Consider the following 26,451-nt stretch of genomic DNA (forward strand, 5'->3'; position numbering starts at 1 on the left):
CCTTATAGTCCTGCTCCCCAAACCGCATAAAGACCTACAGCTCTGTGATTCCTACCGTCCGATTTCTTTAATTAATGTGGAACTCAAAATCCTATCTAAAATTCTTACTTTGCAACTCAACAAGGTGGTTAGCACCGTAGTGGGAGTGGATCAAATTGGCTTTATCCCGGGCCATTCGGCATATACTAATATCCGTCGCTTATTTACCAATTTGCAGGTCCCGTCCTTTTCTCCCCTGCCTAGGGTCGTGCTCTCGCTGGATACGCAAAAAGCGTTTGATTCGGTGGAATGGCCGTACTTGTTTTATGTACTAGAGAAATTCGGTTTTGGTAGGGTTTTCCTCACCTGGGTACGGATCCTTTATGACCAGCCCTTGGCACGTATCCGGGTGAACGGTTCGGTATCACAACCTCTACACATACATCGGGGTACGCGGCAGGGCTGCCCCCTATCCTCGCTCCTTTTCGCGCTTGCTATTGAACCCCTAGCGCAGCTCCTTCGCGACTCCACGGAGATCCAGGGTATGTGTATAGGGTCCCTCGAGGAGCGTGTATCACTTTATGACATGTTGCTCTATTTGTCAGATCCGCATTCTACATTGATGAAGGTCCTGTGTCTTATTCAAGACTTTGGGGTCTTCTCTGGCTTTAAGGTCAACTGGTCCAAGTCCAGTCTGTTCCCGGTTGACCCGGACCTCCCTCTTTCTCTGCCCCCGGGATGTCCCTTACGACTTACCATGTCCTTCCGATATCTGGGCGTTATGGTACAGCAGCCTCTTTCCATGTATGTTCCTAATAATCTTCTCCCTTGCCTGACCCTGTTTAAGTCTAAAATGGAGCATTGGAAGCATCTGCCGCTGACTCTAGCAGGAAGAGTGAACTTGTTTAAAATGATCATGCTCCCTAAGTTTTTGTACATTCTGGCAAATTGTCCTCTCTTTATTCCGAACCACTTCTTTGGGGAGGTGGATTCCCTCATTTCTGCATTTCTGTGGTATCCTAAGACGCCGCGGCTTTCGCTTAGTATGCTTCAACAACCGGTCTCCCTGGGTGGCCTGGCTCTACCGAACCTGCGCCTTTGTTATTATGCAGCGCAACTGGTGCATGTCCATGGGTGGCTCTTCCCTCAGAGGGGCAACGCAGCCATGGTTGCTGAGGCGGCGGTGGTCTCCTCTTTTGAGACCTTGACGAATCTTATTTACTGCCGTTCCGTTGCCCCCTTTGAGGGTACGGCCCTTTTGGAATCTTCTCTCAAAATTTATGCTAGATGTGCTACCTTGCTGCAGGACTCTGAAGAAAGGTTCTCGCCTAATCAGCCCCTTTGGTATAATCCCAGTCTTCCTCATTTCAGGAACTTACCAGATGCTACGGCCTGGGCAGGGAGGGGACTCAAATATGCTCACCAGTTATTTTCCGACGGAGTCTTCAAGACTTTCCGGCAGTTTCAGCTGGACTTTTAGACACCTGGCTCTTGGCACTACTGCTACTTACAGCGACGACACGCGGCCGCGGCCCAGTTCGGTGCGGCCCCAATGTCCCTGGCTAACTCCCCGCTGGAAAAAGAATTATTGGGCGATGTTCATCCAAAATTAACTAGCTCCTACTATAGTGCTCTGATTCGTACTGTACCTTCCAGGCTGGATGCCATTAGGGCCGGGTGGGTGAGAGATATTCCGGACTTGTCGGATGATGACTGGGAAGAGCTTCTAAATACCTACTTATAGCGACAGCTATTTCCACCAGAGACAGGCTGATACAATTGAGGATCTTTCATCGAACATACTACACTCCTCGTAGATTGTTCCTCATGAAACACAGGCCTACGGCAGAGTGCCATAAGTGCAGTAAGATGACGGGTGATCTGCTTCACATGCTATGGGGATGCGATAAAATTAGGCCTTTTTGGTCTCAGGTTACTGGTTTTTTGGTCTGCTCACTTTGATCTCCCCAATGTGTGTAACCCCAAATGGTGCATTTTAGGGATCTTGGAGGAAGTGGGTTTGCGCTCTAGCTAAAAACAATTCCTAAGATTATTACTATTCTATGCCAGGAAGACAGTTGTAATGCAATGGACCAACACGTCTGGCATTTCATTGAATCTTTGGAAGAATATGGTGAATCAGGTTCTTCCCTTGTACAAATTAACGTATGAGGCCAGGGGTTGCCCGGCTAAGTTTACCAAAATATGGGGAGCCTGGGTTGATATGGTCGAGACCTGTGCTGCAGAGGAGGCTTAGTCCTCCACAATGTGTGGGACGGAGGAGCGTGTGGGCATGGAGGGCCTGTTCCTGGAGCTGTGTGCCGCCTGAAAGACCTGAGAGGTATAGTACCTGTTTTTCTTTTGCTGCTTGGACTTTTTATTGGTGCTATTGCATGTTGATGATATCCCTGCATATTTGTCTTGAGTACTTGACTTCCCTTGATTTCCCTCCCCCCCCCTTCCCCCTTTTGTATTCCCTGTTAAAATGTATTATGAGATCTCTGTAACACTCACCTTGCTTATCCTGTTTGTTTTGTGCCCACATTGGGTACAGTGCCTGGGTTTGTAACCCTCTTTCTGAGAGTGCTGTGTTTCCTTTTGTATACCTGGTACTTTAATAAAGTTGAAGTTTAAAGAAAAAAAAAAAAGACGAACCAAGTCTTTAAAAATCCATACTAAGCCCTATCTAGGTAAGGGTCTGGTAGTTTTTGTAGAGTCCCCCTAAAAATGCACATCTGGCCCTTGCTCAGGCATGCAGTCTGAGAGTCCAGTAAAAGATAGGGCACTGAGCATACAATTTCCCCTTCCTGAAACATACCAGGTCACATATCCTGCAGAAAAAAAATGCCATGGGGCATCCATACTTGACCCTTATCCTAGATGCATGCATTCCCCATCTTGAACCATACCAGACCACATGCTCTTAATATCGGGAGGCTACCTTGCCAGGTCCCCCCCCTCCCCCTGGAAAGTCACTTTGTCCCAGTGTTAATGGGGACAAGGGCCTCAGCTCCACATTCCTGGCCCAGTGGATGTGGGAGTCTGTTGGGGGATTCAAATCTGGAAATCCCCTTTAAAATAAGTGGGGCCACATATACTTAAATAATGGTACACCTTAAAGGCACACTTTAACAATTTTTGTTTAAACAAAGTTTTATGTAAATGAGTATAGGGTACATAAAACACATACACTCACACTGTTACAAAAGTATTTTATTTAAAAAAAATGCAAATCCAAAATCAATCACTTTGTCCAGTGATGTTAATCCATTGTCAGTAGCAAATCCAGCACCCTGATCACCCACCAACTCAAATACTTGCTGCATAAGACAGTTTCCCTAAAACTGCTGAAATAGCAACACTGGGGTCCTGGTTGAAGTCATTGACCATATTTGGTCAATAACGTAACCTGGGATCCCTCAACTGATTTAAAACCAGGCTGGGTATACAAAATTTTATTTAACAGTTGTAGTTTTCTTGTCACTTTTGCTGCAGTACATCCTACAGAGGAGCCACTTTGGGGTTGATTTACTAAAGGCAGATAGACTGTGAACTCTGCTGATTTCCAACATCCAATCATGTTTAAGCAAAAATGCTTTTTTATTTTCCTTGCACCTGATTGGGTATTTTTTTACAAAGTGAAGCATCAACCACATTACTTTTACTAACTTTTACTTGCAGAGTTCACAGTCTATTTGTCCTTTGTTAATTTCGATTTAAGGCATCCCTCAAGCATATTATTTAAAGGAATTGTGTGCTGGTAATGTTACCCTTAAGGCTTTATTAAGTATATATTTCCCATGGCAGTACCAGAAAAAAAAGGATGTGATTTTGCTGCCATAGACTTCAATGAGGTTCATGTGCTGTATTTTGAGGTTTGCCATTTGTTTTCAAATATTGAAATGTCTAGCCAACCGAACTTTACTCAGTTTGCCATTACTACATGTCAAATATAATTTTAAAATGAATAAACAATCTTCTACAAGTTGCTGCTTTTGTATATTGTTCATAGAACAGAAGCACTATTATGTGCCTTTGGCATACTATAAATAATCCACATTTATAGTAATAATTAGGACAGTTAGCAAGACTATTTCCCATGCTGAGATAAGGGGTCACGCAGGCCCCAACAGCTATCATTTCAAACAGTAATTATCACCAAAAAACTTATCTGGACATAGACTGGAAATATTGCAATGTTTCCATTGCATTCACACGAGCATTATTAAAATTATTGTTAAAGATTTTTTTTTTATTATCTATTAAAACAAAAATAAGGAATTGAACAAAACACTGCATGTTAAACTAAGCAGTGTTTGTACTATATTTAAATGAAATAAGCTTTTCCTTTCCACATCAACAGCAGCTTTCTCTTTGCCCCTCCCTTTTTGTTTTTTGTCTTCTTTTAAACCTTCTTGGACTTTCTGTACTAAATAGGAAGCACTGACCCAGGAATCTAGATACTTCTAACTTTTACTTTGTACATTATACTGTACATGTCCTACTTTTTTTTTTTATAGAACTTTTTATTGAGAATTTTCCCAAAATACAGAGAAATCTTAACATTCTGAACATAGCAAAAAATGGTCAATCAAGAAACACAATACATAACTTCCGGCTGTTAGGAATGCATATAGGAAGCAATAAGGTACATATTATGCATATAGTGGGGCGAAGAGACAAACGGTAGGCATATATTCATGTACGGATAGATAAGAAAGAATAGAGGGGAGGGGGGTCTAACCCAGCAACAGATGAAATTTAGGGCACTACTAGCAAAGGCTGAGGAAAGCATCGACCTAATCTGGGCTCCAACACCCCCAATGGGGATCAAGCTGTGTCGGAGACCAGAGGGCCGCCGCCGATCAACATATAAAGCATGCTAAAGCCAGGATACTGGTTAGGTGCTAGCTCAGGTAGCATAAACATAAATGATCGGACAGGTAGAGTTGAGCCAGTAGTACCAAGCAAGGGTTAGTGAGGCAGGGGGAGCACGAAGAAAAAGAGAGAAATAAAAAAGGGGGGGAGGTTTTTGTTGAGGGAGGGAGGAAAGGGAGGGGCGAGGATTAGGGGCCGATGGCTCCCAACCACTAGTTATTCCTGTGGGCTCTATCTCGCAGGGTTCACAGTGAGAACTGCTATATAAGCTTATGCCATGGGGTATGATTACTTAAGTGATTAATGTCCTACTTATTTGTTTTGTGTTTGTTGTGTTTTATTCTCTCTCTTTTAACTACTCCTCAGTCATCACTTTACCCACTTGCCGCCTGCCCACCATCAAACTACAGCAGAGCAGTGCGGCTCTCATTCTGGGATGACGTCATATGACAGCTCCCCAGAAGGGCTGCTCTCGCTCGCTCATGGAGGCACACAGTGCAGCGATCATGGCCGCGCTGTGTTCTTAGGACATGGCGTGACCCTGATCTTGGTAAAGAGCTAATGACGTGGCTCTTTACCCATGTGATCGGCTGTGTTCAATCACAGCCGGTCACATGTAAATGAGGAAGTGCCATTGATCGGCTCTCCTCACCTCACACTGTCAGAGTGTGTAGCGAGGAGTGCCCATCAGTGGCTCCTCCTCAAAGGGGAGTCTAGGACAGGTAATCAGGCCCTGATTACAGTAAAGTAAAAAACAGTGCCCATCAGTGCCCACAATCAGTGCCCATAGTGCTGCCAGTCAGTGCTCATCAGTGCCTGCTCATCTGTGCTGCCCATCAGTGTCCATCAGTGCCGCCTGTCAGTGCCCATCAGTGCCGCCCATTAGTGCAGTCTATCAGTGCCCATTAGTGCCACCTTTCAGTGCCGCCTATCAGTGCACATCAGTGCGGTATATTAGTACCTCATCAGTGCCACCTCATCAGTGCCCATAAGTGCCACCTCATCAGTACCCATAAGTGCCACCTCCTCAGTGCCCATCAGTGCCGCCTCATCAGTGCACATCAGTGAAGGAGAAAAATTACTTATTTTCAAAATGTACTCAGAGCAAATAAGAAAAACTTTTTTTTCAAATTTTTTTGTCTTTTTTCCTTTTTTTTAGCAAGAAATAAAAAACCCAGTGGTTATTAAATACCACCAAAAGAAAGCTCTATTTGTGTGAAAAAAATGATAAAAATGTCATTTGGTTACAGCCATGTATGACCGCGCAATTGTCATTCAAAGTGTGACAGCACTGAAAGCTGAAAATTGGCCTGGACAGGAAGGGGGTGAAAGGCCCTGTATTGAAGTGGGTAAACACTGTAATGATTAATAATAAATAATAAAATCTCCTACAGCTTTAATAAAATGGATGCAGTTTAATGTAATACATGTGAAGGTTACATTTATCTTTGTTAAAGTGTAAATCCTGCCAAAACATTTTTTTTAATAGAAAAAAAGGTCGTTGACTGCAGTAATATTGATGTGTTTTTATGGGTGGGCAAAAAAGAGCATTTGTCACTTGTGATGGTCTGTATTTCAGAAAACGATACTGCATTTTTTGCCATTAGGTGGAATTGCTGATACAGGAGCTCTTCAAAAACTCACAGTGAAATTTAGTTCAGCTTGCACTAATGTTTCTGACATTTTTGCAATGAATGTTTTATCATTTGACTAACCCTAGGTTCACACCTATGTGGCTCTGCAAGCTGTGTTTTGCATGGTCACAGCAGCCAATTAATTTGAAAGGCCTTCTGAAATGCAGGGAAAATGTCCCTGCAGCATTTTAAAAATCGCAAGCCTGCATGGTAAAGGCAAGTACGGGTGCAACTTCCAGTGCGTGAGGCGTGCCATTAGGATTAATAGCACTCGCACGCATCCAGCATGTTTTTCTGTGCTGGGGGGTTGCAGCTGGAAGAACAGGTGTGGACCCGCAGTGGGAACCACCCGCACAGATGTGAATCTAGCCTTAGTATGTGAAAGACTTTCTGCAAAATGCATGTGTTATATAAATGCTGCATTTTCAAATAGGTTAAATTTCTGCATTTAACCACTTCAATACAGGACATTTTCAGCTTTTAGCGCTTTTGCAATTTGAATGACAATTGCACGGTCATGCAACACTTTACCTAAACCAAATTTATGTAATTTTTTTCCCACAAATAGAGCTTTCTTTTGGTGGTATTTAATCACCACAAGGTTTTTTCTTTTTTGCTAAACAAATAAAAAAAAAGACCGAAAAGTTAGAAAAAAAATGTTTTTTTTTTGTTTATGTTATACAATTTTGTAAATAGATACGTTTTTTCCTGCACTGATGAGCACTGATAAGGCTGCACTGACAGGCACTGATGAGGAGGCACTGATGGGGTGGCACTGATGGGGTGGCACTAATATGCGGCACTGATAGGCAGCACTGATGGGCACTGATATGTGGCACTGATAGGTAGCACTGATATGAAGCATTGGTGGGCACTGATAGGCATCACTGCTGGGCACATATAGATGGCATTTATGGGCACTGATAGGCGGCAATGATGGGCACTGATAGGTGGCACTGATGGGCACTGATAGGTGGCACTGATCGGCACTGATGGGCACTAATGGGCATTAATAGGCGGCACTGGTTGGCAAAAATGGGCACTGGTGGGCGGCATTGATAGATGGCAATGATGGGCACTGGTGGGCAGCACTGATGGGGAGGGCACTGGCAGGCAAAATTGATGGGGAGGGCACTGGCGGGCTCCCTGAGCCCTGATTGCCATCCCTGGTAGCCATGGTGGGCATCAGTGGGGTCATGGGTGGGCATCCCTGGTGGTTCTAGTGGCACCCCCCCTGAATGTCTGCACTGGTAATCAATGATCTAATTACCAATGCAGACCCCCCCCCCTGTCAGGAGAGCCGCAGATCCCCCCCCCCCCCCGTCAGGCACAAAGGAAAACCAATCAACGGCTCTTCCTGTGTACTATGTGACCAGCTGTGATTGGACACAGCTGGTCACATGGAAAAGAGCCTACGTCAGTGCACTGTCATATGATGTCCGGCCAGGATAATGCCATCACTTTCCAGCCATCAATCGCCTATAGGGCGGGCGGGAAGTGGTTAAGTAAATTATATTAAAATATGAAAATATACAGTTGTGCTCAAAAGTTTGCATACCTTGGCAGAAATCATGAAATATTGGCATTAATATTGAAAATATGACTAATCATGCCAAAAAACTGACTTTTATTTAAGGTTCATATGAAGCCATTTATTATCACATAGTTGCTGGTCTCGCTTTTAATCATAATAATAACAGCAATCACCCGAATGGCCCTGATCAAAAGTTTACATACACTGGAATGTTTGGCCTTGATGGAGACACACATGGTGACACAGACTGGTTAAAATGGCAATTAAAAATTAATTTCCCACATCTGTGGCTTTTTAAATTGCAATTAGTGTCTATGTATAAATAGCCAATGAGTGTGTTTTCTCTCATGTGGATGCACTAAACAGGCTAGATACTGAGCCATGGGGAGCTGTCAAAGAACAGAAAAGAAAAGAACTGTCAAAAGACCTGCGTAACATTTATATATAGTATTTTGGTGTTTTCCCAAATACTGCATGCGATCCTAAAAATGTCATTTTCTTCATAATGCAAGAATGCTCGGTAAATACCACATAAAACAGGAGTGAATGTCAATACACAAAAACAAAAAAATGTATGCGATCAATAAGTAGTGGTCCCGGCATGGCATCCCTAGCAACCGGTAAACAACCACTTGCTGACAAGGCCTTTTCTGGAACTTTTTGTTTAAAATTTTTATTTTTTGCTAGAAGATTATTTAGAAACCCCAAACATTAAATATTTTTTTTTTTAGCAGGACCCTAGAGAATAAAATGGCAATCGTTTCAGTATTTTACGTCACACTGTATTTGCGCAGCAGTCTTTCAAACACAATTTTTTGGGGAAAAAAACACCCTCAAATAAATCTTTTATAAATGTGAAAGATGATGTTATGCCGTGTAAATAAATACCTAACATATCATCCTTTAAAATTGCACGCGCTCGTAAATGGCGACAAACTAAGGTACCGTATTTATTGGCGTATAACACACACCGGCGTATAACACACTAGCTATCAGGCAGTGTTTCTTTGCTCCCCGCTGGCAGACTTCTTTTAATACCCTGGTCCCCTTTAAAATCAATGCACCCTGCTGCCTTTGCAGAGAGGGGGGTCAGCTAGTGTATGTCTCTTAGCTCCCCCTTCCCCTGTCAGGCAGTGTCTTATCTTTGTGTGCAATACCGTACTTGTCACATACTTGAAATTCCTTAAAACGTCATTAAAACTGCTTGTTAGTAGTCAAACTCTTGCGAGTATGCAAACTCTCACGAGCAGTGCAGAGCGTTACCATGGTTACGCTCCGACGGCCGCAAGAATTACTAGTGTGACTGTATTCCCCTGTAGCAGAGGAAGGCTGCTGGATGCCTGTAATGCCGCGCTGTTTAAGAAGACATCCACTTGCACATTGTGTGACATGTTCTTCTGTAGCAGAGGAAGGCTGCCGGAGGACTGCAATGGGCGCCGATGACATCCACTCACCTTACATTGCGCTGCTTTGCGGTATGTATGGGTATGGGTCCTTAACATTATATTGGCGTATAACACGCACACATCATTTGCCCTCAATTCTCAGGGGGAAAAAGTGCGTGTTATACGCCGATAAATACGGTACTTATAAATCTCCATAGGCTACACTTTAACAATTTTTCAGGTCATCTGTTTAGAGTTACAGATACGGTCTAGTGCTAGAATTATTGCTCTTGCTCTAACGATCATGGCGATACCTCACATATGTGGTTTTAACACCGTTTACATATGCAGGAGTTACTTATGTATGCGTTTGCTTCTGCGTGCAAGCATGGAGGGTTTGGGCACTTTACATTTTTTTTTTTATTTATTTTACTTTTTATTTTTACACTGTCTCTTTTTTTTTCACTTTTATTCCTTTTATGAGGAATGTAAACATGACAGTTCCTCTTTATTGAGAGATCAAAAAGACCCAGTTCTTTCATTTACCTTTAAAACAAAAGAAAACAAAACTGACACTTTGACTTTAAAAAAATTTTAAAATAATATTTTCTTTAAAAAGGAATAGGAGAATCAGCGCAAATATTCTAAACTCGGTGAACCATAAGTAAAGTATATGTATAAATATATAAAATGTACAATCTTCATCAATCTTCTAAAATACAATGAAATAAAAGTGCCAAAGTGCTCATGTGCCAAATAAATATCAATAAATAATATAGTGCTACTACGTAGTGATAGAAAGGTGATCAATATAAAATATGAAAAAAAATTATATTATTTGCAACTGAGTGAATATCCTGTGAAGAGTGAACCACTGTGACTTTTCAGTTGCACAGGTGAATGAATACAATAAATTAAATCAGGTGTTGATGAAAATAAAATAACAGAAGGTGATAAAAATAAATATTCATTAAATGCCTTATGAAGAGTAAACCACTGTGACTCTTCAGTTGCACGAAAAAAAAAAAAATCAATTAGCAGTGACAGATAAGTGATGATACTGAATGTAGCTACAAGTGCTGAATATATACACTGTGATTAGTGTAATGATATTAATAAATAACAGTCCCAGAATAAAGTGCAAAAAGTGCACACAATGCTAAAAGGTGAAATATTGAAACAAAGTTCATATGCGGTGCAGTGACCAGGATACTTCCGGTGACCCCCTGTGCGGACTTTGGTGAGCTAAGAATCCACAATTAAGTGCAATGGCCGCTCACCTCCATTAACACTCAAAAGAGCGTTTCAGGTATCAATGGTCAACCTGCAGACTTTAGAGATCTCTCATCTGCTGTATTCCTCAGATAAATGGGTACACCGAATGCATCAAATAATGATCTTCTATAGTGGCCTCTGGTATATGGCAACCGCTGTAAGATTCTTAGGGTACTCGTTTACTAGGGAGAAATATGGAGGACTCTCATAGTGTAGAAAATTAATGAAGTTTTTAAGTCAAATAAAAATTGCACTTACAATTTTGCAGAGTAAAATTAGCATTCAGAGAAGAAGAATCCCGCCGATGCGGTCCGTTCCAATACTTCCGGTCACGGCAGTAGACTGTAAGTGATGTCACCACGGCTTTTTCTGACGCATTTCATCACAATCACACGTGACTTTATCAAGGGTAGATATAGTTTTCTTTATGCCTGAGAACCAGAAGTGACATTAGCGGTCGCTCTGGTCCTCCAAGGGCAAAGAGCTGACTCCTGCCCAGCCATCGGCCGCATCGTATAACTTCAAGGTTTACTGACGGCTCTGGTAAACCCATCAATGACTGGGAAGCGGTAGGGGAGGGGTACACCACTCCTGCCACCTCTAAAAGTGATTCCATGGTGAATGCACAACTGTGATCACTTTTATCAGATGCTAAATTTCCCACAGAAAAAATGATACTAGCTAGCCGCTGCCATAACCCCAGTATTAAATGTCAAAGTGAGGATGTATGTATACTGTGGATGGTTGGCAAGTGGTTAATGAGTGGGAGGCCGCTGCATCCTTAACAACTGATAAAGCTTCTCCGTTGACAGCTGAATGTAAAAAAATAAATGCTGCCAATAAGAACTAAGAAAAAAGGCATGGGGTCCCCCACAATCCATACCATGCCCTTATCCATGCACGCAGCCTGGTAGGTCAGAAAAGGGAGAGGATAAGTAAACACCCCCCCCCTCCTGGACCATACCAGGCCACATACTCTCAACATGGGGGGTGATTTGTGGCAGGGTGGGGGCACCTTGTTGAAGGGGACAAGGGCCTCTTCCCCACAACCCTGGCCAGTGGTTGACAAGGGGGTCCCCAGATCCCACCCCCCCATGTGAATGAGTAGGGATACATGGTACCCCTACTCCTTTACCAATAAAAAGGCGTAGTAAAAAAAAAAAAGACATTAGACAATTTTTGACAAGTCCTTTATTTAAAAAAAAAATGTCCCCTGGTGTAGATCCATCATCAATCACTACGCCCACATCCACTACCACCTGGGAAAAGGAAAAAACCCAAAAAGCTCCGCTTGCACTGAAGGCTCCTGCCATCTCCCAGCTCCAGCACCTGACAGTTCTTAAATAAGTAAGACTCCCTCCAGAGGTGGTTCTGGCCAGCTCAGTAGATTGCTTTAAAAAAGACCTAGTATATTTCCTAGGTGTACATAATATAAAAGGTAAAGTAATATTTATAGGTAAAGTTGATCCAGGGAATATCAGATTGCCTCTCAGGAGATCAGGAAGGATTTTTTCCCCCTGCTGTAGCAAATTGGATCATGCTTTGCTGTGTTTTTTTTTTTTTACCTTCCACTGGATCAACTGCGGTTATAAGATTGTGTATATGGAATTCTACGGTTGTGTTTTCCTTTTTTTTTTTATTGGTTGAGCTAGATGGACTTGTGACTTTTTTCAACCTAACTAACCATGCAACTATGTAAGGGGAATTACCACATGTGATCACTAAAAAAATACTGCATGACTTCATAAAATAACACATGGGGTATTTTAGTAGCATTTTTAGTGAATACTAAAAAACTTTTTGAAAAAACACTATGCAGTATCTTACTGCATACTCTGCTGCGGTAAGACACTGCTTTGTGAATGGAGCCCATTGTGCCTCAAAATATGGACTCATCGATAAGCATTTATTTCTCATTTTGTGAAATTGCACTATTTGGTGAGCTACATTTGCCAGGAAAGAGAACAGAAAACCCAACCATTGATGTTGAACTTCAATAGAGATAGCGACTGGTCATCTGGAAAAGTGACGGTTCTCCTTTGCAAAGTGAATGTTAAAGAATGAGGTAAAGCAATGTTCACTTTGAATTAAAAAAAAAAAACATTTCATTTTTATTGCACATTATTGAATAATCAAAGAAAACACAGGCTCACCTTATTCACTAACATTAACTTTCTTAATACTCTGTTTTCTTGAATGGGATCTCCAATCAGGAGAGGAGAGGAGAGGAGAGGAGAAGAAAATAAAAGAAAAGAAAAGCGCTATGGCTTGCTGCCACTGTTCAGTATTTGGAACAATGATATTTGCCTTGTGGTCTGAATAATAACAGCAATAGTGATGTCAATAGCTGCTGATAGCAAAATCCATGCTTTGAGAAAAACAAAACTAAATTGCAAATATCATTCATTATTCTTGACAGATATTGTTTGCTTTGAAATAACGATTATTTGTTCTACTACCTATTGTATTGTAACCTTTGAAACATACATATTATCCTTTATTTTTAGTAATCACATTGGAATCCTTATTTGAAATAATGTTACAGTTGAAGAAAATTCTACTTTAAAAAAATGAATGCATTTTCTTAAACCTCAAAATTATTTTAAAACAAAATAGTTTCCTGTAGAGGCTTTAGTCCCGGTTCACACATATGCAATGTGGGAACCCTGTGAATCCACATGCGATCCGATCCTGGTGCGGCCCAAAAAAAGGGTCCTGTGCAATTTGAGTCCGAATGCAATGCAAATTTCCTGTAGGTCAATCCTTTGGAGGCTGGCTCTGATATTGCAGTAACCAAGGATAATCAATTCAGACACTGCTACAGTGCTCTGTTCTAATTAAACCCATACGCATTTTGAAGGTAGAACCTTCTTCATTAGTGAGAAGGAGCTGGTAACAGAAACTTCCTTATAACTGGTTACTAAATTAAAATAATTCAAAAGCCTGGAGCATAGGCATGTGCAGGGGGTGTGCCAAGTGTGCCTGGGCTCACCCTAATCACTACGTGTGGTGCAGATTCCCCCATGTGCCTGGGCTTCCTCCAGTGCTGCCATCCCCGCCCCACAGTGCTACAGGGGATGTTTAGAGAGCATGGGAAGGGGCTAGTAAATATGGAATTTACCAGGCCCTTCCTTTTCTTAATGATCACAGTGAACACACTCACTGTGTTCATTTATGACTGAAGCACAGTAAACTGTGTTTACTATGCTTCAATTTGTGAATGAAAAGGAAGGCGCTCAGCACAGAGCACTTCACTTTCCCATGCAGCTAAAGCTGCAGAGAAAGACATATGTTTTAGCTTTGGGATGCACACCATAATGCAGTAGGCTACGCACACCTATGGGTTGGAGTAAAAAAAAAAAACGTTTTACTTACTGGCTCTGTGCAATGGTTTTGCACAGAGCAGCCCTGATCCTCTTCTTTTTGGGTCCCCCACTGGTGGTACTGACTCCTCCCCCTTTATGAGTGACGCAAATGAATGCCCCTTGCTAAAGGGACTCAAGCAGGCTTGCTCCTAAACCACGCTCCTGTGAATGGACATTTTCTATCTCCTCATTGGTTCACTGGCTGTGATTGAAAGCAGTAGGAGTCAATAGCTCCTGCTGTTGTGTGAGCCAATGAGGAGAGAGAGACCCCGGAGAGGTGCTGTTCTCATGGACATCGCTGTATCGAGATGGGGCTCAGGCAAGTATATGGGGGGGGGCTGGCGGAAGCTGCACCCAGAAGATTTTTTACCTTAATGCATAGAATGATCCCCGGCATTGTTTGATGCTTTCTTCCCTGCAGCTGCCAGCTTTCTTCCTTAACCCAACCGGGCCTTAAAAATCAATAGCACTTTCTTATTATACTACTGGTTATGTGCTTTCAGAAAATCTATGGTTTGGGGGTCTTTTAAAAACTCTGAAAGCTGTAAGGGGAAAATAAAAAAGCAATGGAAAAATTGCAAAAATGATCTGGCCAGGTGAGTTTAAAAGTGAAGCCCAGAGCCTGGCAGCGAAAGGGTTAAAACACCAGAGAAGAACAGAGGAGAGTGTGCACCATTCCTGAATAAACAGCCATTAGACACCCTCAGTTCACTCATCATGTTGGATCTACTCCAATCAAAGATAACAACAATAAAATCCACATTAAAGCCTCATGAGTATGAGTCCCTAATCTGAACATCCACTCTTCCACCCTGTCCAACAAATAAATGGGGATCACCACCCCCTCCAATTGGCCTGTACCTCTTGAATGTCAATTTTTTAAGATCCTTTTTGTGACATTTGTAAAAATGGGAGGGTACACTGTGATCCTCTTTTCCTTTTTTTATAATACATACATGGTCCACTAGTTTTACAAGGGCGTGCTTATTGTGCCCTTCATATTGTAGCCCACATGGACATTAAAGAAGGAAGATCACCTTCTGGGAATCACAAGTAAAAAACTGCTGTACTTTAAATGTTTTTCCTGTAGTACTAGATGTAAAACTGTCAATATTCATTCTTCTGTCAATAGTTTGTCTGCAGATGAAACATTTGCCACACCTTCTAAAACCATTATTTTCAGTTAAAAATGTTCTAAAGGGTGATTTGTTCTCACATATAAAGTTCTTAACTTTAATATCTCTAAGTGTAGGAGCTCTTTTATAAACAAATTTTGGTTTAGGGGTTAGTAAAGTCTTAAGGATAGGGTCCTTTCTGACTAGAGGCTAATATTGGTTAACAATCCTAGTCACTTTATCTGTATTTTCATAATAAGGCAAGACACAAACTGGAACATTCTCACTGTCCTGTTTTTTTTTTTTTTTTTTATTCTTTGAGCAATTCCTTTACACATATGCAATTTTTCGGCAATAAAAAAATGAAAGATGGCGTGGGATCCTTCCCAAAAACCCTACCAGACCCTTATACAAGCATTCAACCCAGAAAGCAAGGAAAGGGGGGGACAAGTGAGCACCCCCACTCCTGAACAAAATCAGGCCACATGCCCTCAACATAGGGGGAGCTTTGGGGCAGGGGGGACCAGGCCACCGGTTATGAGGGTTTATGAGTAGGGGGCTTACTGGACTCTGGAAGCCTCCTTTAACAAGGGGGCCCCGAGATCATGTGAATGAGTAGGGGTACATAGTACCCCTACTCATTCACCAAAAAAGTGTAAAAAGTAAAACATAATACAAAATTAGTTTTTGATTATTTCTTTATTAAAAATGTTTAAAAAAAATGTCCCCTGGTGTAGATCCAACGTCAATCATGATGCTCACTGCCACCAGGGACCCCCCAAAAAACAAACTCTGGTACCAATGAAGGCTCCCGAAGTCTGCCAGCTCCACCATCTGACAGATCTTAAATAGCTAAGGGGCAGGGCCACCGGATGACATCATTGGGTGACCCTGCCCCTTATGATGTCATCGACCGGGGGCATGCTGAGTCAAAGACGTCACAAGGGGTGGGGCCATGTAGTGGCATCTCGCCAGGTGGCCCTGCCCCTTAGCTATTTATAAACTACAGGCATACCCCACTTTACGTATCCTCATTTTACGTACACTCGTGAGTATTGTCACATTAGTGTCTATGGAAAATCTTGGTTTGATTGACATGGCACTGCTCCCAATTTTTAACATTGGCGTTTATGGGAAAACTTGGTCAGCTTGACATGGCACTGCTCCGGAACCATAAGGGACATCAAACTTGGGAAGCACCGAGAGGGGACCGAGGTCTACAACATATCCGATTTTGAGGTCGGGCCAGCTTGACTAGGTAATCTACCATGTTGTAGTACTGGGTCCCCTTAATGTGCTCCCCAAGTTTGGTATACCTGTCACTTACGGGATGGGAGCAGTGCCATGTCAATTTGACCAAGATTTCCTATTGACACCAATGTTAAATGTTAAAAACCGGGAGCAGTGCTATGTCAAGCTGACCAAGATTTCCCATAGAGCTAGTGTATTTACATGCATTGAGAAGTGAAAAAAGGTATTGCTTCACTTAAAGTACATTTTTGTTTTACATATATGCTCTGGTCCCATTGTGTTCCCAAAAATGGGGAATGCCTGTATCAGATGGCGGAAGCCTTCGTTTGCTACTGGATGTTGCTGCGGGCATCATGATTGATTCCGATAAGCCCCTGCCTGCATACCCCCACAATCACCGAGCCAGGGTTGTGGGGAAGAGGCCCTTGTTCCCATAAACATGGGGACAAGGTGCTTTGGGGGGGTTGAAGAGCCCTCCCTGGCCCAAACCACACCCCAATGTTGAGGGCATGTGGCCTGGTATGGTTCGGGGGGCACTTGCACTTGCTCTTCCCCCCTTTCCTGGCTTGCCAGGCTGCATGCTCAGATAAGGGTCTGGTATGGATTTGGTGGGGACCCCGCACCGGTGTCTTTGATTTTGGCATAGAGTGCCCATTAAAAGTATACCAGACCTTGAGGGCCTGATATAAATTGGGGAGCTACCCCCACGCTGTTTTTATTTTTTTTTTAAACTGGCAGTTGTTGTGCAAGAAATCCCACTGACAGCAGATGTGTCATTGTTGTTAAGGATGCCAACAACACTCACTCCTCAGCAACCAGCTATTCTAATTTCTAAATATACAAAAGGAATGCCAAAAAGAAAACACAAATTCTGAAATTCTGAGAATTAACTGGTCCAATATTGCATCAATTAACCAATTTGTTTTTGGAATTAACTTTAGCATTGTTTATTCAGATTAACATTAAATTTTTTTTCTTTTTAAACACTCCCCCCCCCCCAATACATACCCGGCCCTTCCCATTTGGTGGGGAATATAAGGGAAACCCCACAGCTATTTTTTTTACAAAAACCGTGGGGTTTCTCCAAAATCCTTACCAGACCCTTATCTGAATATGCAGCCTGGAAGGTCAGGAAAGGGGGGTGTTTGAGCGCCCACCCTACTTAACCATATCAGGCCACATGCCTTCAACATGGGGGTGTTTTGGGGTAGGGGGGTTCTAGCCTCACACCAATGCACCTTGTCTCCAAGTGTCTCTTCTCTACAACCCTGGCCCAGGGGTTGTTGGGGTCTGCGGCCGGGGGGCTTATCAGAAGGAATTGTCAAAAACTGTCTCTGATTTTTTATTAACCCCATACTCATTCACATAGGGGTAGTCAGGATCTGGGGGCCTCCTTGTTAAAGCGGTCTTCCAGATACCGTTAAGCCGACTGCCCTCACTAAGGAATGAGGGTATGATCAATACAAATAGTCAGGCCCACATCTCCAATAATAAAGACAACAAAAAGGAATAAGCCCCTAATGGGACTTTAACGGCCTGTAGTAGAGGTAAGAACATGTGAAAATATATTCCATCAAAGCCGTTTAAAAGTACAATATAAATTTTATTGGACAAATTCTAAAAGCAATTAAAAGCTGATATATATATATATATATATATATATATATATATATATATATATATATATATATATATTGTGAGGGATTAGTTCGGTGGTGGGTGTGGATGACCCCTTTGGGGGGTGCGTTTACACAGGGAGATAGCCGAGAAGTGGTTGCAAACAACAGTTTGGTTTGTTCATGCAATTTTCTTCACACAAGTGCAAGCCTCAAAAAACATCCAAAATAAAATAAAACACAAAATAAATCCTTGCCACTGTGGGCGGCTACCTTCTCACACACAGGAACCTATCTAAGGAAGTCTGTCTCCAACCTACTGTTGGGCAAACTTTGCTGATCCTACAGCAGACACTCAATAGTCCATTTATTTTCTCTTCACAAAACAAATGTCCATTGAACATGTCCCTTTTCCTTTTCACATTGAACATGTCCCTTTGTTTGTCTCTTTACATAGCAACCATTCCTTTGCTTGTCTTTTCACATAGCAAACAGTTAATTTATTTCTTCCACATAGAAACAATCCCAGACCTCACCTTGAGTAGTCTTCACACTTTTTACCCTCTTCAGCGCACATCGCTTCAGGAGGTCTTCTTCCATGCTCAGACAGCGTCGGGAGGCACACATCTGACTGTCCTCCTCTCTCCAGCTTCACACAGTGTCAGGAGGCAGCAATCCTTCTCCCAGGCTTCACACAGCGTCGGGAGGCACACATCTGACTGTCCTCCTCTCCCCAGCTCACACAGTGTCAGGAGGCAGCCCTTCTCCCATGCCCACACAGCGTCGGGAGGCACACATCTGACTGTCCTCCTCTCCCCAGCTCACACAGCGTCAGGAGGCAGCAATCAATAGACTTCCTTTGGACAAATTATAGAGGCCTTAACTTCCTCATTCCGAACAGCTGAAGGCCTTTCAACTTCCTTAAGCCGTCCTGGCTACCTTTTCAGCCGACACCCTATAGTAATTGGTGAATCTTCTAAACCAGGTGGAAATGTATCTCCTGTCTGTGACTACATCCACAGATTTACCTGACTTCCTGTCACAATATATATATATATATATATATATATATATATATATATATATATATATATATATAATTGGATCAACAAAGCATAACATTTCTGCATGAGCAAAGAGTTCTGCATGTTCCATGGGCTGCCGTCATGACTGCCATCATGGCTAGGGGACCACGGAGGACACCCCTGTCCGCAGACTCGAAGAAGATAAACTTTAGTCTGCCATCTGTCAGCTCCACTGTTTGACAGTTCTTAAATAGTTAAGGGGCGCCCTTGTGATGTCATCAACTCAGAACTCCCCCTGTCCATGACCTCACAAGGGGGTGGGGTCACCCATTGATGTAATCGGGTGGCCCCACCCTTTAACTATTTGGTAATTGTCAGAACTGTTAAGAACAGATGGCTGAGCTGGCAGATGGTGGGGGCCTTCTTCGGGACAAGAGGTTTTTCTTTTTTTTAGGTTGGCAGTTGCGGCAGTTGCGGCAGTAGTTGGATCTACTTCAGGGGACATTTATTTGTTTCTTTTTTTGTTTTTTTAATTAAGGAATTGTCAAAAACTGTCTCTGTGTTTTTATGTACTTTTTACACTTGTTAGTGAATGAATAGGGGTACGGCTGGGATTTGAGAGCTGCTAGATTCTGATAAGTCACCCCCACAACCACTAGCCAGGGTTGTGGGGAAGTGGCCCTTGTTCTCATCAACATGGGACAAAGTGTTTTGGGGGGTCTGATATGGTTTAGGAAGGAGGCTTGCTCACCCCCCTTTCTTGGCCTGTCGGGCTCCGTGCTTGGATAAGGGTCGGGTATGGATTTTGGGGGGGACCCCTGTCATTTTATTTTAAATTTTGGCATTCGGTTCCCCTTAAAATCCATACCAAACCTGAAGGGCCCTTATGTGGATTTTTTTTTAATTGTCAGAATTCTTTAGTTTACATTTCAGATGTCAGTGGGGAAGCTCACTGACAGCTTATGAGTCATCGGTTGGTAAGGACGTGGCGGCCAGCTTCTTGGCCCACTCCTTAACAACCAGCTATTCTTCACATAGAATTCAAATCAGTCGATCATTTTTTGACTGATTCAAATTGGAATCATTCCAAAAATGTGGAATTCTTTTGAAAAGTAATAAACAAAATAAAATTTAAATAAACTAAACAAAATGAGTTCCAAAATTGATCACCAAAACAAAATTAGTAACCTGTATCGGAACCAAAACAAAACAAATGTTTCCGTTCTGCACATGTCTAAATTCCTCTCTGTCTACTTCCAGAGCATATCTAAAACCCTCATCAACAATCCCTTGATTATATCTTTTTCTTTAAATTTCTGCTTCAGTTTCTTTGATTGTTATACAAATACCTTTCTGCTGGTACAATTCCTGTGATACCTAAAAAAAATGTCCCTTTAGTATTCAACCAGGGTTTGAAGTTACCGCTGTTAATGGGGACAAACAGACTGCAATCCATCTCCTTGAGAAACACTCGGGTCAGGAGACTGCCATCCACAATCAGGGCTACTGATAAGCCAGTACAACCAGTCCTGTTGTACCGGGCCCGGCCAGAAAAAAAAAAAGCAGGTTTTCTTTTTTTTTTTTTTTTTAACCAAGATTTTCTTTATTGAAATAAAGTAAACATGTACAGATAATAAATTCCAACATTTTCATACATCCAGTATACCAGGTTACATAGGTAAAGTTATCCAAATACATTCTAGTACGTGGTTCTATATGCACAAGACATTAGGAAATCCCCCTGTGACTTATACCTCTACCGTGTAGGCGGCCGACTCGTCACCTACTAAAACATCCAGCTAACTTTGTAGCCCAAACACTACAAAAGGGAGATCCTGCCAGGAGAGGAATGATCCCCATAGGGATACCCATCACCCCCAAAGGGGAACACACTGTGATTAGGTACCCCCGAAAGCCGCTGAAGGAGGAAGCAGGTGCGCCACTACCTGCCTCCCTGTCCCAGCCGGACTAGTCTGTGGCTAACCAACCTCAAGCGTTGAGAACAACTGCCTCCCACCTGCCGTTCTACAATTGGGGTTCCTCAGTAGCCCAACTTGAACCCAGTACTAACATAGGCTAAACCATGGTGGACAACGAAAGAAAGGGGGTCTCAGGGGTAGACCGGAGTTGGTAGCACAAAAGATAGGGGGGAGGGGGGGTGGGAGGGAGTTAAGGAAAGTGTACAACTGGGGGGGGGGCTGCCATAGGAGAGATAACCCTTAACTTAGTCCTAGACGCGTCCCTCAAGTGTCAGAGAACCTGAGAATTTTGGAATGCTATCACCTAGCAGTCACATTTTGTCAATATAAGACTTCAACCAAGCGTCCCATCTCTTATGAAACTTATCTGCCCTCTTTTCTTTATATGCCAGCATCCTTTCCATTTCACATTGTGAGCTGACTCTCCTCCTGATTTCCGAGATAGTTGGAGATTCAAGGGACCTCCAATGAGCAGCCAACGCTATTCTAATGGCAAACAATATGTGTGCCACTACTATCTTACCATGAGGAGGGAGCTCAGCTACCCCTATGCTCAATAGGGCCATCGCTGGGTTCAGGGTACACTGATGCCCACATATGAGCGAGAGAAGAGAGGAAACCTGACGCCAGAGTGGGCGAATCTTAGGGCAGTCCCAGAGTACATGAAACAAGTTACCTCTAATGTGGCACTCCCTCCAACACATAGGTGAAACTTGAGAGTCTATCGCATGTAATCTAGAGGGGGTCTTTTTCCCAAAAAGAGATTTTTTGTGAATTGTCCCAGTGGTCTACACAGGCCGAGGCCTTAGCATTAATTTTCATGGCGACCGACCATTAAGATATGTGATATGTTTGTTCCAATACTCGTTCCCATTTTAACATAGGAGGGGATTTGCGCATCATCGAACTTTGATGGAAGAGCCTATAAAAGAGTGAGATGCCTTTACTGTCCGTAGCTAAGGAACCCATAAGGAATTTCCAGATATGGAGGGGTACATGAAAAGTAGGGAGAGGCGTGCTTTTATGTAGGGAATGTATGCGGTGCAGCGCAAATGCCTCTAAAAAGCGGTTTTCTAATATACACCCCAGCTCAGTTACTTCTACTAGCTTAGGGGATGTTGTAATAATATTATTTCCAGGGCCCCTCTCTGATGGTAGATGAGGAGCAGTCAAGGGACTTTTTTTTCAATTTCAGGCGCATGTATATTCCGTGCACAGCACTTGCTCTGCATGATGCTGGCTGCTCTGCTGACAGCTTAAGTCCCAGCTGCCTATTGCCTTCCCTGGGGGATTGATCTCCCTCCGCTCAGCTCCATGCTCAGCAGCCAAGAGCGAGAGAGGCAGGTAGCAGCGCAGCAGTAGTAAGAGGCAGCTGAAAGGGAGTAGAAGGAGCTGGACTTTATCATGGTTGGAGGAGCACATATAAGCTGTGGGTTTAGTACTTTTTTTTAGGCAAACTAACTTTTTTTTTTTTTTTGCTGAAAGGTTTTTTTTTTTTTTAACTGTATTGCAGCATTGTGGCACAGAGGAGGGGTCCTAAGTAAACCTGTACGGCAGTTCGTGGAGCGATCCTGTAGGATGCGATTGCCGCCACGATCACTCCTTGTGAAGAGAGAACGACAGTCTGCTGTTGTAAACACAGCAGACCGTTGTTCTCAGCTATCAACACAGAGCCCCTGTGTAGGAACACAGGTCTCTGTGTTGATATTACAAGTCTATCCACCATTCAGTTAGAAACAACCCCCTAGGCTCACACTTAACCCTTTGATCTCCCCTGGGTTAACCCCTTCCCTGCCAGTGTCATTAGTACAGTAACAGTGCATATTTTTAGCACTGATTACTGTAGTAATGTCACTGGTCCCCCAAAAGTTTCAAATATGTCAGTTAGGGGTCCAATCTGTCCACTGCAATGTTGAAATCCCACTAAAAATCGCAGATCGCCGCCATTACTAGTAAAAAACGTAATAATAAAAATGACATAAATCTAGTTTGTAGACACGATAACTTTTGCACAAATCAATCAAAATACGCCTATTGGGATTTGTTTTGCCATAAATATGTAGCAAAATACAAATTGGCTAAAAGGATGAAAAAATTAGATTTTTACATTCTTTTGTGGGAATGTTATATAGCAGAAAGTAATAAATAATGTTTTTTTTTTTTTTTTCAGAATTGTCGCTTATTTTTGTTTATAGCGCAAAAAATAAAAAATCGCAGAGGTGATCAAATACCAACAAAAGAAATCTTTATTTGTGGGGGAAAAAAAGGCATCAATGTTTTTTGGGTACAGCGTCGCACGATTGCACAATTGTCCGTTAAAGTAACACAGTGCCAAATCGCAAAAAATGGCCTGGTTATTAAAGGGGCAAATCCTTCTGGTCCAGAAGTGGTTAGGAGACCCTGTCATGTAGCAAAACACTATGCACATAAATACAGTAAACAGATTGTAAGTTTACAAAGTAAAACATGGGCACCTCTTGACATCATTAACCCCTTCCCAGACATCTCAGCCCTTTCACTGGATCTTAAGGCAGGGGGCAGGACAGGGCCACCAATAAGCCAGTACTACCGGCCCTGTTGCCCGGCTTTATCAGCTCAGCAAAGGGGGCCCGGGCAGCATCACAGACAGTTGAGTTCAGAAAAAAATAATGCTTTCTAAATTTCAGCCCCACTCAGCCACTCCTACTAGCTTACGGGGAAGGGGGGGGTATTAATACTATTTCCTGAGCCTCTCTCTGATGATGGGATGATAGAGCAGTCAAGATACTTTTTTTTCAGTTTGGGTGCATGTGCATTCCGCACCTGCTCCGCATATTGGCTGGCTGCTCTGCTCAAGTCCCTGCTGCCTGCCGCTGCGGCTGCCTATAGCCTTCCCTGGTGGATTGTTCTTCCTCCACTCAGCTCCAGACTCAATATCTAAGAGTGAGGGATTTTTATGAGGCTAGCAGGAGGCAGGCAGCAGGCTCCAGCAGAAAAACAACAGGGCTTGTGTCACTGATGCATGCGATTTCATGGCTCACCAACCTCCTCAAAAGTGGACAGTACAGTGCATGCATCCTTTATCAGCAGCCATTGGTGTGGGGAAAAAAGTTGAGCCGCCCTGAGCCTATCGTTGTGCCATACTCACACAGGTACTTGTTGGTGGCAAACTGCTGCATATGCATCCGCTGCAGCATTGCCAAAGTTGAGTTCCACCTGGTGGGCATGTCACAAACTTTGTGTCAAAACTGTGTCAACTTTCTCTGTTGAAGGGCCGACAGGAGGTTAGTGGCGTTATCGCACACCACCATTCCTGGCTCAAGCTGGCATGGTGTGAACCACCTCTGGGCCTGCCCCTGCAGAGCTGAAAGCATCTTTGCTCCAGTGTGGCTCCTGTCCCTTAGACAGACCAACTTAAGCACTGCATAGCATCTTTTAGCCTGATTTGTTAAACAGCCCCTTAGAGGTAATGGTGATTCATAGGACAATTAAACAGAGAAAGGCATGGAGGAGGAGGAAGAGGAGGGGGGTGGAGCTGGCAATTTTTTTTATCACCACCAGTTGTATGGAGACGTGGCAGAAAAAACAAGCACCAGCACTGAGACCTTTCCTGCATCTTTTCTAAGTTGCAAGCAGAGTTACCCAGTGTGCTGTGAACAAAACATCGTGTTTGACCATGCTTGCTGGACCACATTGCAGCAGTAACATAGACCTTGCTGCTTACTGCCTTGCCCAACGATGCCACAACATTGCCTTCCACGTGAAGGTACAGACCCGGAATAGCCTTACGTGCAAAGAAATAGCGTCTGGGAACTTGCCATTGTGGTAAAGCACATTCTGCAAATTCACAGAAAGAGGCAGAATCAACCAGACGGAAAGGCAGGAGTTGTAAAGCCAGCAATTTGGACAAGCTGGAATTTAGATGCTGGGCATGTGGGTGGCGGAGACTGTATTTTATTTTTTGCTGCAGCATCTGGGGCAGAGAAATTTGCCTATACTCTATAGCTGGTGGTGTGCTTCTGGCAGATGTGCTGCAAGGACCTGTGACACCCTTTGCTATACCACCATCCCTGTCAGTGGTGTCTGTTGAGAAGTTATGATACAGGGGTTGACCTGAAAGGTGAGGAGTGAGGAGGATAAGAATTGCATCCATTTTGTGTGGCTTTCAGGTGCTCTTACCAATGGGCTGAGTGATAGGAGGTTAAATGCCTTGTCAAGAATGTGTGACTGGTGTTTTTGCCACATTTGATGTGCTTGAGGCAAAGTTTGTAAATTGCAACAGTGCGATCAGCTGCACATATGCTACAAAAAGGCCCAGATAGCTGAGCTGTGGGAAGTGGGCCGGGAGATAACAGCTCCACAATCTGATGGAATGGGGTGGCTGCTCTTTACTCTTTCGTGATGGCTGCCTCTGGAGGGCATCCTGCCTCATTAGAGTTGTTCCTCACTCTCACTTTTCTCCTCTGCTCTATCTGTCACCCAGGACCCATCAGAGACCTCATCATCAACATCCCCTCCTTACTCATCATCATGGGATCAAACTTGGCAATAGGTTGCAGCTGGGGGAATATAACTGGCAGTTTGTTGTTTATCAGTGTTCTCTCCTCTCTGTAGACTCATGTTCCTACCTTTCTCAACCTCATAACCAACATCAGAATTAAGTAATGCCTGTGCATCGTCAAGGAGCAAGGGGCTGATGCTATGTTCAAATAACTCAGCTGAGTAGTAATAGTAAATATTAGAGCAGAGAAACTCTGCAACTGGGGGGGGGGGATAGGAGAGGTACCTTGAGAATGTCACATTTGACGAAACGTACGTCGGTCGCGGCGTGCTGACGTCACCATTTCGAGTCTGAGGACGGTCAGAGGAGCCGACCGGCCAGCGGCTCATTCATACCCATGCTTTCCATAATACTTTGCTTGTAAGTTGCTCTCTTTAATTTATATTAATAAATCATTGGTTTTACACAATTGGAGCGCTTTGCTTTTTTCACATAACCTGCTATTTGGATCACTTGGAGCATTCGGTTCAGTCATCTTGGCATTATTTGAAGACATCTCCATCAGACTGTTACTGGCGCATTTGTTACCCTTGTATGGTAAGCGGCTGTGTTGTCGGTGGTGGTCCCTTTCAACTTTGGTGGCCAATTTGGGTTGCTTTCTTTTGAATTCACGCTGTATATCTGTCCTCTGGTAAGCAGATTGGATTTAAGGGTGTTGGTGCTTTACTTCACTCTCATTCACTACATGTCTGGTTAGCGATCAGCATTTGGTGGTGGCACATACCTCGGGTGACTTGTATGATTAGTGACACACCGAAACAGTATTATGCTATGGAAGTTTTTCTCTTTTCACATGCACTTGACGTTTGAATACTGAGACATCATTCAAATCTGAGGAGTCACTTTGAAGTCGCTGGATTAGAATTACCACTTTG

The sequence above is a fragment of the Pelophylax lessonae genome, assembly GCF_965119305.1.
Source record: "Pelophylax lessonae genome assembly, chromosome: 3".
Taxonomy (NCBI): Eukaryota; Metazoa; Chordata; class Amphibia; order Anura; family Ranidae; genus Pelophylax; species Pelophylax lessonae.